This window comes from Plecotus auritus (assembly GCF_963455305.1).
Source record: "Plecotus auritus genome assembly, chromosome: 1".
Classification (NCBI taxonomy): Eukaryota; Metazoa; Chordata; class Mammalia; order Chiroptera; family Vespertilionidae; genus Plecotus; species Plecotus auritus.
This window is the reverse complement of record NC_137770.1, coordinates 65,193,651-65,205,833: the sequence shown is the minus strand read 5'-3', so window position 1 is coordinate 65,205,833 and position 12,183 is coordinate 65,193,651.

Genomic DNA, 12,183 nt, shown 5'->3' with positions numbered 1-12,183 from the left:
GTAAGGAAGAAAAGCACATGAGGAGCCTGTGTTTACGATCCCTTACAGGGTGCTTTAGAATTTGGTAAGTTCTTTCACAGACACTAGCTCACGTGGTCCTTACATCACAATCCTGTGATGGGCTAGGACAGGTGTAATATCCCATTTTACATCAGAAGAAACTGACAAAAAATTTAAATGACTTGTCCATGACTACACAGCTAATGTGAGACAAAATTTGACCTAGCTTATCTCCAATCCAGAGCTTGTCACTAAATATAAAATATAAGTGAGACTTAATACATAAGTCACATAGAAACCAAAATGGCGGCATAGGTAAGCACCTAAACTGCTGCCTCGCACAACAATTTCAAAACTACAACTAAAAGACAGAACTGACACCATCCAGAACCACAGGAAAGCTGGCTGAGTGAAAATTCTACAACTAGAAGGAAAGAGAAAAGCTCACAGAGAATTGGAGGTAAGGCAAAGGGTCTTTGTGCGCGCAGAGAGGAAGGGCGGCTGAGAGCCTGGCTGACTTTCTCTGGTGGAAGGGGGAAGGAAGCCCCCGACCGCACTGAACCCCAGTTCTGACTGCACTGAACCCCAGTTCCAGGCGAGCCCCTGGGGACCCACGCTCTTACAGGGGGAGTCTGGACTCTCGGGCGGAGACTCGGGAGCCGGGGAAGGCGGAGGACTGAAAGCGCGCATACGCCAGTGCGCACAAAGGCTGCAGAGGTTGCCACAGGCTTTCCCTAGTGGAAGGGAGTCAGAGGCTCCTGACTGCACTGAGCCCCAGTTCTGACTGCACTGAACCCCAGTTCCAGGCGAGCCCCTGGGGACCCACGCTCTTGTGGGGGGAGTCTGGACTCTCGGGCGGAGACTCCGGAGCCGGGGAAGGCGGAGGACTGAAAGTGCGCATGCGCACGCCAGTGCGCACAAAGGCTGTGGAGGTTGCCACAGGCTTTCCCTAGTGGAAGGGAGTCGGAGGTTCCTGACTCCACTGGGCCCCAGTTCTGACTGCACTGAACCCCAGTTCCAGGCGAGCCCCTGGGGACCCACGCTCTTGTGGGGGGAGTCTGGACTCTCGGGCGGAGACTCCGGAGCTGGGGAAGGCGGAGGACTGAAAGCGCGCGTGCGCACACCAGTGCGCACAAAGGCTGTGGAGGTTGCCACAGGCTTTCCCTAGTGGAAGGGAGTCGGAGGTTCCTGACTCCACTGGGCCCCAGTTCTGACTGCACTGAACCCCAGTTCCAGGCGAGCCCCTGGGGACCCACGCTCTTGTGGGGGGAGTCTGGACTCTCGGGCGGAGACTCCGGAGCCGGGGAAGGCGGAGGACTGAAAGCGCGCGTGCGCACGCCAGTGCGCACAAAGGCTGCGGAGGTTGCCACAGGTTTTCCCTAGTGGAAGGGAGTCGGAGGTTCCTGACTGCACTGAACCCCGGTTCCAGGCGAGCCCCTGGGGACCCACGCTCTTGTGGGGGGAGTCTGGACTCTCGGGCAGAGACTCAGGAGCCAGGGAAGGTGGAGGTCTGAAGGCGCGCACGTGCGCGCAAGGGTAAGGCTGACAGGAAGCCAAGACTGAGACTCCACCCCATCCAAGCTGAGCACAGAGGCTATTGCAATTTGGCAAGTCTAATCCTATAAGGCTGTCTCCAGCACTGAACTTCTCCCAGCATAGACACAGCTGATCCTTACAGCCAACTGGCCTGGAGGTCAATTCTTCCCAGTGATACCAACAACAATCAAGACTTAATTACAACAAGGCTGTACACACAGTCCACAAAGAGGTGCACCAAGAGTGTCCACCTCAGGTTAACTGGGGAGGCAGACCCACTGGGCCATATTGGAAACCTAGCACACAAATCTACCTTACCAACTCAGGGAAGCAGTGAAAATGCGGCGTCAAAGAATCAGATCACAAACGAAAGAAATGGAGGAAAACAAACGACTGGATATAGAATTCAAAACCACGGTTATAAGGCTTTTTAAGAATATCCTAGAAAAGGCCGATAAATATAACGAGACCCTCGAAGATATGAAAAAGGACCAACTAGAAATTAAACATACACTGACTGAAATAAAAAATATTATACAGAGCCCCAAAAACAGACAAGAGGAACACAAAAATCAAGTCAAAGAATTGAAACACAAAGAAGCAAAAAACACTCAACCGAAAAAGCAAAAAGCAAAAAAAAAAAAAAATCCAAAAAGTTGAAGATAGTGTAAGAAGACTCTGGGCAACTTCAAGCGTACCAACATCAGAATTATGGGGGTGCCAGAAGAAGAGAGAGAGCAAGATACTGAAAACCTATTTGAAGAAATAATGACCGAAAACTTCCCCCACCTGGTGAAAGAAATAGACTTACAAGTCCAGGAAGCGCACAGAACCCCAAACAAAAGGAACCCAAAGAGGACCACACCAAGACACATCATAATTAAAATGCCAAGAGCAAAAGACAAAGAGAGAATATTAAAAGCAGCAAGAGAAAAACAGTTAATTACCTACAAGGGAGCACCCATACGACTGTCAGCTGATTTCTCAACAGAAACTATGCAGGCCAGACGGGAGTGGCAAGAAATTTTCAATGTGATGAATAGCAAGAACCTACAACCAAGATTACTCTACCCAGCAAAGCTATCATTCAGAATTGAAGGGCAGATAAAGAGTTTCACAGACAAGAAAAAGCTAAAGGAGTTCATCACCACCAAACCAGTATTATATGAAATGCTGAAAGGTATTCTTAAAGAAGAGGAAGAAGAAAAAAGTAAAGAGAAAAATTATGAACAACAAATACATATCTATCAACAAGTGAACCTAAAAATCAAGTGAATTAAAAACCTGAGGAACAGAATAATCTGGTGAATATAATAGAATCAGGGGCATAGAAAGGGAGTGGACTGATAATTCTCAGGGGGAAAGGGGTATGGGGGGGTTCATGAAGTGACTGGACAAAAATCATACACCTATGGATGAGGACAGTGGGGGGGAGGTAAGGGCAGAAGGTGGGGTGGGAACTGGGTGGAGGGGAGCTATGGGGGGAAAAAGGAGAAATAATTGTAATAATCTGAATAAAGATTTATTTAAAAAAAATACATAAGTCACAAAAGATGCAAAATAAAAAATAAATCAGAGTCCCTTGCCTGTAAAAATGGATTTGAGTGGAATTGTGGATATATTATAATCATCAAAATTTTCTTGACTGCCTATATCCTGTTTAATTCCTGGTTTAGGTGCTTGAATACAAAGTGTGAGGCAGGACCCCTACCCTCAAGGTACCTACACTCTTTTTGGAGAGAAAGGTGCTTACATAAAAAGACAACACAGAAACGTAGTTGACCACATATAATGTGAGTAGAATAGGCAATAATTCTAGGAGAAAGTGACCTACCGCTGTTCAGGTGTTTGGCCAGTAGGAGGCAATAACATGTAGATTAAGATGCCCTGAGCTGTCTGGCAGCAAACAATCATCCTGTTCAGGTTTGGGGAAAATGCCTTTAGCCATTCCAACAGGTGATTACATATGTGACTCAGCCCTTGTTGAGTCCCCAAGTTCCATCAAACTTTTGATGAAACTCTTGCAATTATGACATGCTGGAATTGGCTTCGGGCAAATCAGGAAGTTATACATGCCATAACCCAAATGCTACAGTGGCCTAAGAGTGGATGGTAGAGAAATACAAATGTGACTATGTGCAGAGGGCAGCAGGAGCTGATGAAATGGGGCAAAAGAGGAGTTTGTTCAAGAGTGAGAGCTTTATGAGGACAAGACCAAAATATGAAGTGCTGAGATGGAAAAGGAATACTTGAAAGAACCAAGGAAGATCAGACCATTATTTGTAGTATATTCAATCAATCATATTTTGGGAGCATCTACTTTGTGCCACACACTGTTCCAGAAGCTCATTTAATCCTGACATGTGGGTCAAAATGCCTGTCCTGACCAAGCTCCTTTTCATAGACTCACTCCTGCCCATAGCCACCATGACTTCACCATCATCACCTCCCCACCACTCTAAGACCTTATTGGATCAAAGGTGAGCATCAGACCCAAGCTGGGCCAATCATATCCCCTTCCCAAATAATTGAAATAAGACTTCATGAAACTGAGACAGGTGGGAACCATACAGAAGAGAAGCAGACTTTTATTACACTTGTCTGTATTTTATGGGAAAAATGCTACCACCATAGTTGTGGCATGTGTATGGTAGAACCTAGACTAAAGAGCATGAACTTCTGTCATTCAAAGCCATGGATCTATCTGGTTCCTGCACTTTGGGAAGCCTGACACTTCACCTTTTCCTTGGGTCCTGTGATACCTGAACCTTAAAACATCTTTTGACTTGAGCTGGCTTGCGTCATGTAGGGATTGAATAGTGTCCCCAAAAATTTCATGTTCACCCAGAACCTTAGAATGTGACCTTACTTGGAAATAGGGTCTTTGCAAATGTAATTAATTAAGAGGTTATTCTGGATGAGGATGGATCCTAAATCTAATTACTGTTACTAGTGTCCCTAAAAGAAGTGGAAAGATACAGAGAGACACACAGGGAGAAGATAGCCATGTGAAGATGCAGGCAGAGATTGGAGTTCTGCTGCCACAAGCCAAGGAACACCTGGGCCAACCAGAAGATAGAAGAGGCCAGGAAGCATTCTCCTGTAGCGCTTTCAGGGGGAGCATGGCCCTTGAAATCACAGTCAACACTTTATTTCAGACTTTGGGTCTCCAGAACTGTGAGAAAATAAATTTCTCTTGTTTTAAGGCACCTGGTTTGTGTTATTTTGTTGCAGCAGCCCTAAGAAATTAATACAGGATAGTTTCCATTTTTTGCAAGCAAGCATTTATGACTAAGATGTATTCATGATGATAGATTATATTTGAAAAGTCTAGACCAGTGACTCTCCCAACATCATCCCCCATCTATTGTTAGAACTCAAGGATTTTCCTGATAGGCTATTAGATGATATCAACAAGCACGTCATTTCTTCAGTTACCATGAAAAAATAACTTGCAATTTTGTAGGTTTTTATTTTTACATACAACTAGTATGTTTATCTACTAGAAATCTACCAAGTAAGATATTAGAGATTACTAATGTGTAGAATTCATAAATTAAAATTAGCACCTTATTCAAGTTTACCAAGAATGACTGTTCATCATTTCTGTGCACAATATTGCAAAGGTCCTGTCATATACACTTGAAGAGAATTGAAATTCCCATTTTGGGGAGAAGGATGTTAATTGTGATAAAATAAAATTTTTGAAAATTTATAAGGCTGTATTTTGGAATATATAATCATATGGATGACATCAATATTCTTCCCTTAAATAAGCAACTCCTAGCATTCTTTCCAGTTCTTTATTGTCACTGAGTTACTTTTCCTTACATGCACACACAATTAAAGGATGGGTTGGGGGGTGAAATAAATGTATGTGGCATGGTAGGTCTTTTGCTTCTTTGATAGTCTTTAGTCAAAAGAGTATGAGAACCACCAAGCTGCTGTGGCTCAGTGGTTGAGTGTCAACCCATGAATCAGATGATCACGGTTTGATTCACAGTCAGGCACAGGCATGGGTTGCAGGTTCAATCCCCATTAGGGGGCGTGCAGGAGGTAGCTGATCGATGAAGTTTCTCATCAATGTTTCTATCTCTCTATCCCTCTCCCTTCCTCTCTCTCTAAAACAAACAAAAAATACATATATGTGGTTGTTTTTTTTTAAAAAGTGTGAGAACCAACTGCCTGGATTTTCAATCAAGACAAGGTTTTAAATCAGAAAACCAGTGAAAGCTATCAGAAACAGTGATAATGATCATTGATAAAGACACAAAGCTAAAAGAAAAGCCTGGCAGCTGGCGAAGATCAGAAAGAAAGAGGGAGAGAAAGAAAGAGGAGAGAGAGAACTACATAGCCAGACACCCAGAGAAGAGAGACCATGGGGAAACAAAGAAATAGCCCACATATGAAAGAAAAGCAGGCATCACCAGAAAAGGAAATAAACAAAATGGAGGCAAGCAACCTGCCAGAGAAAGAATTCAGAGAAATGGTCATAAGGTGGCTGAAAAGAATGGAAGACAAATTCAACAATATGTGTAGGAACCAAGAGGAAATGAAGAAGAACCAAGAAGAAATGAAAAATGACATCGCTGCTGTAAAGAACTCAATAGAAAGCATCAAGAGTAGACTAGAAGAAGCAGAGGACCGCATCAGTGAGCTAGAAGACAAGATGGGAAAAAATACCCAAGTAGAGCAGCTTCTAGAAAAAAAAATTAAAAAGCAGGAGGAGAGCCTAAGGGAACTTTGGGACAACACGAAACAAAACAACATCCACATAATAGGGGTTCCAGAAGGAGAGGAAACTGAGCAAGGAATAGAAAATCTGTTTGAAAAAATAATGACAGAAAACTTCCCTGATATAGGGAAGAAAAAAACCACACAAATCCAAGAAACTCACAGAGTTTCAAGCAAATTGAACCCCAAAAGACGGACACCAAGGCACATTATAATTAAACTGGCAAACACCAACGACAAAGTAAGAATCTTAAAAGCGGCCAGAGAGAGACAGGAAGTTACCTACAAAGGAACCCCCATCAGACTAGCAACTGATTTCTCAACAGAAACTCATCAGGCCAGAAGAGAATGGAATGAAATATACAAAGTCATGCAAAGGAAGGGTCTGAATCCAAGAATACTGTACCCAGCAAGGCTATCAATCAAAATTGAAGGTGAAATCAGGAGCTTCACAGACAAAAAAGGACTAAGGGAATTTATTACCACCAAACCAGCAATGCAAGAAATGCTAAAGGGTCTGATGTAAAAAAAAAGAAATAGGAATTGAAGAAGGAACACAGGGATAAAGAATAAAAATGGTGACAAGTAAATACCTATCAATAATGACTTTAAATGTAAACGGATTAAATGCCCCAATCAAAAGACATAGGGTAACGGATTGGTTAAGAAAACACGACCCATATATCTGCTGTCTACAAGAAACCCACCTCAGAAAAAAAGATGCACACAGACTGAGGGTGAAGGGATGGAAAAAGGTTTTTCAGGCGAATGGAAATGAAAAAAAAAGCTGGGGTAGCAATACTTATATCTGACAAATTAGATCTCAAAGTGAAAGACATAAAAAGAGATAAGGAAGGCCACTTCATAATATTAAAGGGAGCAATCCAACAAGAAGCAATAACTCTGGTAAACATATACGCACCCAATACAGGAGCACCCAAATACATAAAAAAAAAAACTCATGGAGGATATCAAAGGAGAGATTGACAGCAATACAATCATAGTAGGAGACTTTAATACCTCATTAGCACCATTGGACAAATCCTCTAAACAAAAAATTAGCAAAGAAACATCAATCCTAAATGACTCACTAGACCTGATGGAATTAATTGACATCTTCAGAACATTTCACCCCAAAGCCACAGAATATACATTCTTCTCAAGTGCACATGGGTCATTTTCAAAGATAGACCATATGTTGGGTCATAGGCAAAGTCTCTTCAAATTCAAGAAGGTAGAAATCATATCAAGCATCTTCTCAGATCACAGTGGCATAAAACTGGAAATCAACTACAATAAAAACAATCCAAAAAAATCAAACATATGGAGACTAAACAGCATGCTATTAAACAATGACTGGGTTACCAGAGAGATCAAGGAAGAAATAAAAAACATCATGGCAACAAATGACAATGAAAACACAACAATCCAAAATCTATGGGACACAGCGAAAGCAGTCTTGATAGGGAAGTTCATAGCTCTACAAGTCTACTGCAAAAAAAAACAAGAAACAATGATAATAAATTACCTAACCCTACAACTCAAAGAGTTAGAAAGAGAGCAAAAAGAAAAGCCCAGTGTAAGCAGAAGGAAGGAAATAATAAAGATCAGAGCAGAGATAAACAACCTAGAGACCAAAGAAACAATACAAAAGATCAACAAAACCAAGAGCTGGTTCTTTGAAAGGATAAACAAGATTGATGAACCTCTATCCAGGCTCACCAAGAAGCAAAGAGACAGGACCCAAATAAACAAAATCAGAAATGAAAGAGGTGAAATAACAACAGACCCCACCGAAATACAAAGGATTGTTAAAAAATACTATGAGCAACTCTATTCCAACAAACTGGACAACCTGGAGGAAATGGACATATTCTTAGAAAAAATAACCTTCCAAAATTCAATCAGGAAGAATCTAAACATATCAATAGGCCAATAACTATGGAAGAAATTGAAGCAGTCATCAAAAAGCTTCTAGCAAACAAAAGCCCAGGGCCAGATGGCTTCACAGGGGAGTTTTACCAAACATTGAAGGAAGAACTAAATATGCCATTGGTATTTTAATGGGGAGGATTATGGTCCTCAGACTATTCCAAAAAATTTAAGAGGAAAGAACACTTCCAAGCTCCTTCTATGAAGCCAGCATCACCCTAATACCAAAACCAGAAAAAGACAACACAATGAAAGAGAATTACAGGCCAATATCCCTCATGAACATAGATGCCAAAATCCTCAACAAAATCCTAGCAAATGGGATCCAGCAGTACATCAGAAAGATCATACACCATGACCAAGTAGGATTTATCCCAGGAATGCAAGGATGGTACAATATCCACAAATCAATAAACGTGATACATCACATAAACAAATTGAGAGATAAAAATCACATAGTCATATCAATTGATGCAGAAAAAGCATTTGACAAAATCCAACACCCTTTCTTGATAAAAACTCTCAGCAAGGTGGGAATAGAAGGATCATACCTCAACATAATAAAAGCCATATGTCATAAACGCACAACCAACATCATACTCAACGGGCAAAAACTAAAACCATTTTCCCTGAGAACAGGAACAAGACAGGGATGCCCACTTTCACCACTCCTGTTTGACATAGTACTGGAAGTACTAGCCATTGCAATTAGACAAGAAGAAGAAATAAAAGGCATTCAAATTGGAAAAGAAGAAGTAAAGCTGTCCTTATTTGCAGATGACATGATATTGTACATAAAAAACCCGAAAGACTCCATCAAAAAACTAACAGACTTAATAAATGAATTCGGCAATGTAGCAGGATACAAAATTAATGCCAAGAAATCTATGACATTTCTATACACCAATAGTGAACTTACAGAAAGAGAGACTAAAAAAGCAATCCCATTTACCATTGCACCAAAAAAATTAAGATACCTAGGAATAAAGTTAACTAAAGAGGTAAAAGAACTATACACAGAAAACTAAAGGACACTGAAAAAAGAGATAGAGGAAGATGTAAACAGATGGAAGAACATACCATGTTCATGGATTGGTAGAACCAACATCATTAACATGTCCATACTACCCAAAGCAATCTATAGATTCAATGCACTCCCCATTAAAATACCAACGGCATATTTCACAGACCTAGAAAGAACTCTCAAAAAATTCATCTGGAATAAAATGACCCCAAATAGCCACAGCAATCTTGAGAAAGAAGAACAAAGTAGGTGGGATCTCAATACCAGACTTCAAGCTGTATTACAAAGCCACTGTTCTCAAAACAGCCTGGTACTCAAAACAGCCTGGTACAAGAACAGACATATAGACCAACGGAATGGAATAGAGAACCCAGATATTGATCCAAACCACTATGCTCAATTAATATTTGAAAAAGGAGCCATGAACATACAATGGAGTCAAGACAGTCTCTTCAATAAATGGTGTTGGGAAAATTGGACAGATACATGCAAAAAAATGAAACTAGACCACCAACTTACACCATACACAAAAATAAACTCAAAATGGATAAAGGACTTAAACATAAGATGGAAAGCCATAAAAATACTAGAGGAATCCACAGGCAGAGAAATCTCAGACATATGCCGAAGCAATTTCTTCACCGATACCATTCCTAGGGCAATGGAAGCTAAAGAGAAAATAAACAAATGGGACTACATCAAAATAAAAAGCTTTTGCACAGCAAAAGAAACCATCAACAAAACAACAAGAAAGCCCACTCTATGGGAGAATATATTTGTAAATCTTATCACTGATAAAGGTTTAATCTCCAACATCTACAGGGAACTTATACAACTTAATAAAAGGAAGATAAATGGTCCAATAAAAAAATGGGCAACAGACCTAAATAGAATCTTTTCGAAAGAAGAAAGAAGGAAGGCCAAGAGACATATGAAAACATGCTCAAAGTCACTAATTATCCGAGAGATGCAAATCAAAACAACAATTTGGTACCATCTCACACCTGTCAGAATGGCAATCATCAACAAATCAACAAATGCAAGTGCTGGCGAGGATATGGAGAAAAAGGAACCCTCGTGCACTGCTGGTGGGAATGCAGACTGGTGTAGCCACTGTGGAGAACGGTATGGAGTTTCCTCAAAAAACTAAAAATGGAACTCCCATTTGACCCAGTGATCCCACTTCTAGGAATATATCCCAAGAAACTAGAAACATGAATCAGAAAGGATATATGCACCCCTATGTTCATAGCAGCACAATTCACCATAGCTAAGATTTGGAAACAGCCTAAGTGCCCATCAGCAGATGAGTGGATTAAAAAACTGTGGTACATCTACACAATGGAATACTACACTGCAGTAAAAAAGAAGGAGTTCTTATATTTGCAACAACATGGATGGAGATGGAGAGCATTATGCTAAGTGAAATAAGCCAGGCAGAGAAAGATAAATATCACATGATCTCACTCATTTGTGGAATATAATGAACAACATAAACTGATGAATAAAAATAGAGACAGAGAAACATCAATCAGAACGTCAAACGTCAGGGAAGGTAGGGGAGGGTGGGATAAGGGGGAGAGATCAACCAAAGGACTTATATGCATGCATGTAAGCCTAATCAATGGACACAGACAACAGGGGGATGGGGGCATGAATGGGAGGTGGGGGGTAATGGGGGAATAAGGACACATATGTAATATCTTAATAAATAAAGAAATTAAAAAAAAAGACCCAAAGCTACAAGAATTATATTTGAACTTGGAATGTAGACCCTCCCAAAGGGTATATTTTAAATGCTTAGACAACAAATTCAATGCCCAGATGATTGACTGAGGAAGGGCTTCCCAGAGAAAGCTGTCAGGGAGTGAGGAAGATCAGGGAAAAGGAAGAGGCGGTGCAGGGCTGTGCTTTGGGAGAAGTGCCTGCCCCAGCCTGATTCACAGGGAGCTCCGGAGTGTAATCGGAGGGGGCGAGGGAGCTGAGCTTTCCCACTTCTGCAGCAGTGATGGTGGCAGGGAAGGGGAGAAGGAAACACAGGCGCTTCTGGATTTTGGTGACTCAAAGCAACTCCCTAGCCTGAGGCAATCCTTAGAATGAACAGTGCAGGTAGTTAAGAGCAAAACACATAGAAGCCAGCAGTGTGCACATACAGATATGATTCAAGAATCCAAGGGGGTCTGGGCGGAGCTGACGGCATCTCCTACAACATGTTTGCCATCCTTTGATCTTGTCGGCATAAATTCTTTTTTATTGCTGAGTAGTACTCCATGATATAGATGTACCCGTTTATTTAGCCATTCACTTGTACGTAGTTAAAAGCAAAGTACCATGAACATTCCTGTACAAGTGTTTCTGTGAACACAGGTTTCCACTTCTTTTCGGTCAATGCCCAGGAATACAATTACTCGGTTGAATATTAGCTGCATGTTTAGGTTTGTAATAAACTACCCAATTGCTCTCCAGAGTGGCTGTATTATTTTACATTCTCACCAGGAATGTATTTGTGACCCACTTTCTTTTTTATTTTTTAATTTTATTGATTTTTTTACAGAGGGGAAGGGAGAGGGATAGAGAGTTAGAAACATCGATGAGAGAGAAACATCGATCAGCTGCCTCCTGCACACTCCCTACTGGGGACATGCCCGCAACCAAGGTACATGCCCTTGACCAGAATCGAACCTGGGACCCTTGAGTCCGCAGGCCGACGCTCTATCCACTGAGCCAAACCGGTTAGGGCTGTGACCCACTTTCTTCTCATCCTAGCAACATTTAGTGTTGTTGCTATTTTTCATTTTACCCATTATGATAGGTATGTGGCAATATCTCCTTGTGATTTTAATTTGCATTACCCTACTAGCTAATGGTGTTGAACCTATTTTCATGTGCTTATTTGCCATCTCTATATCATCAGAGATATGTCTGTGTTTTTTCACCCACTTTCTAATTAGACTTTT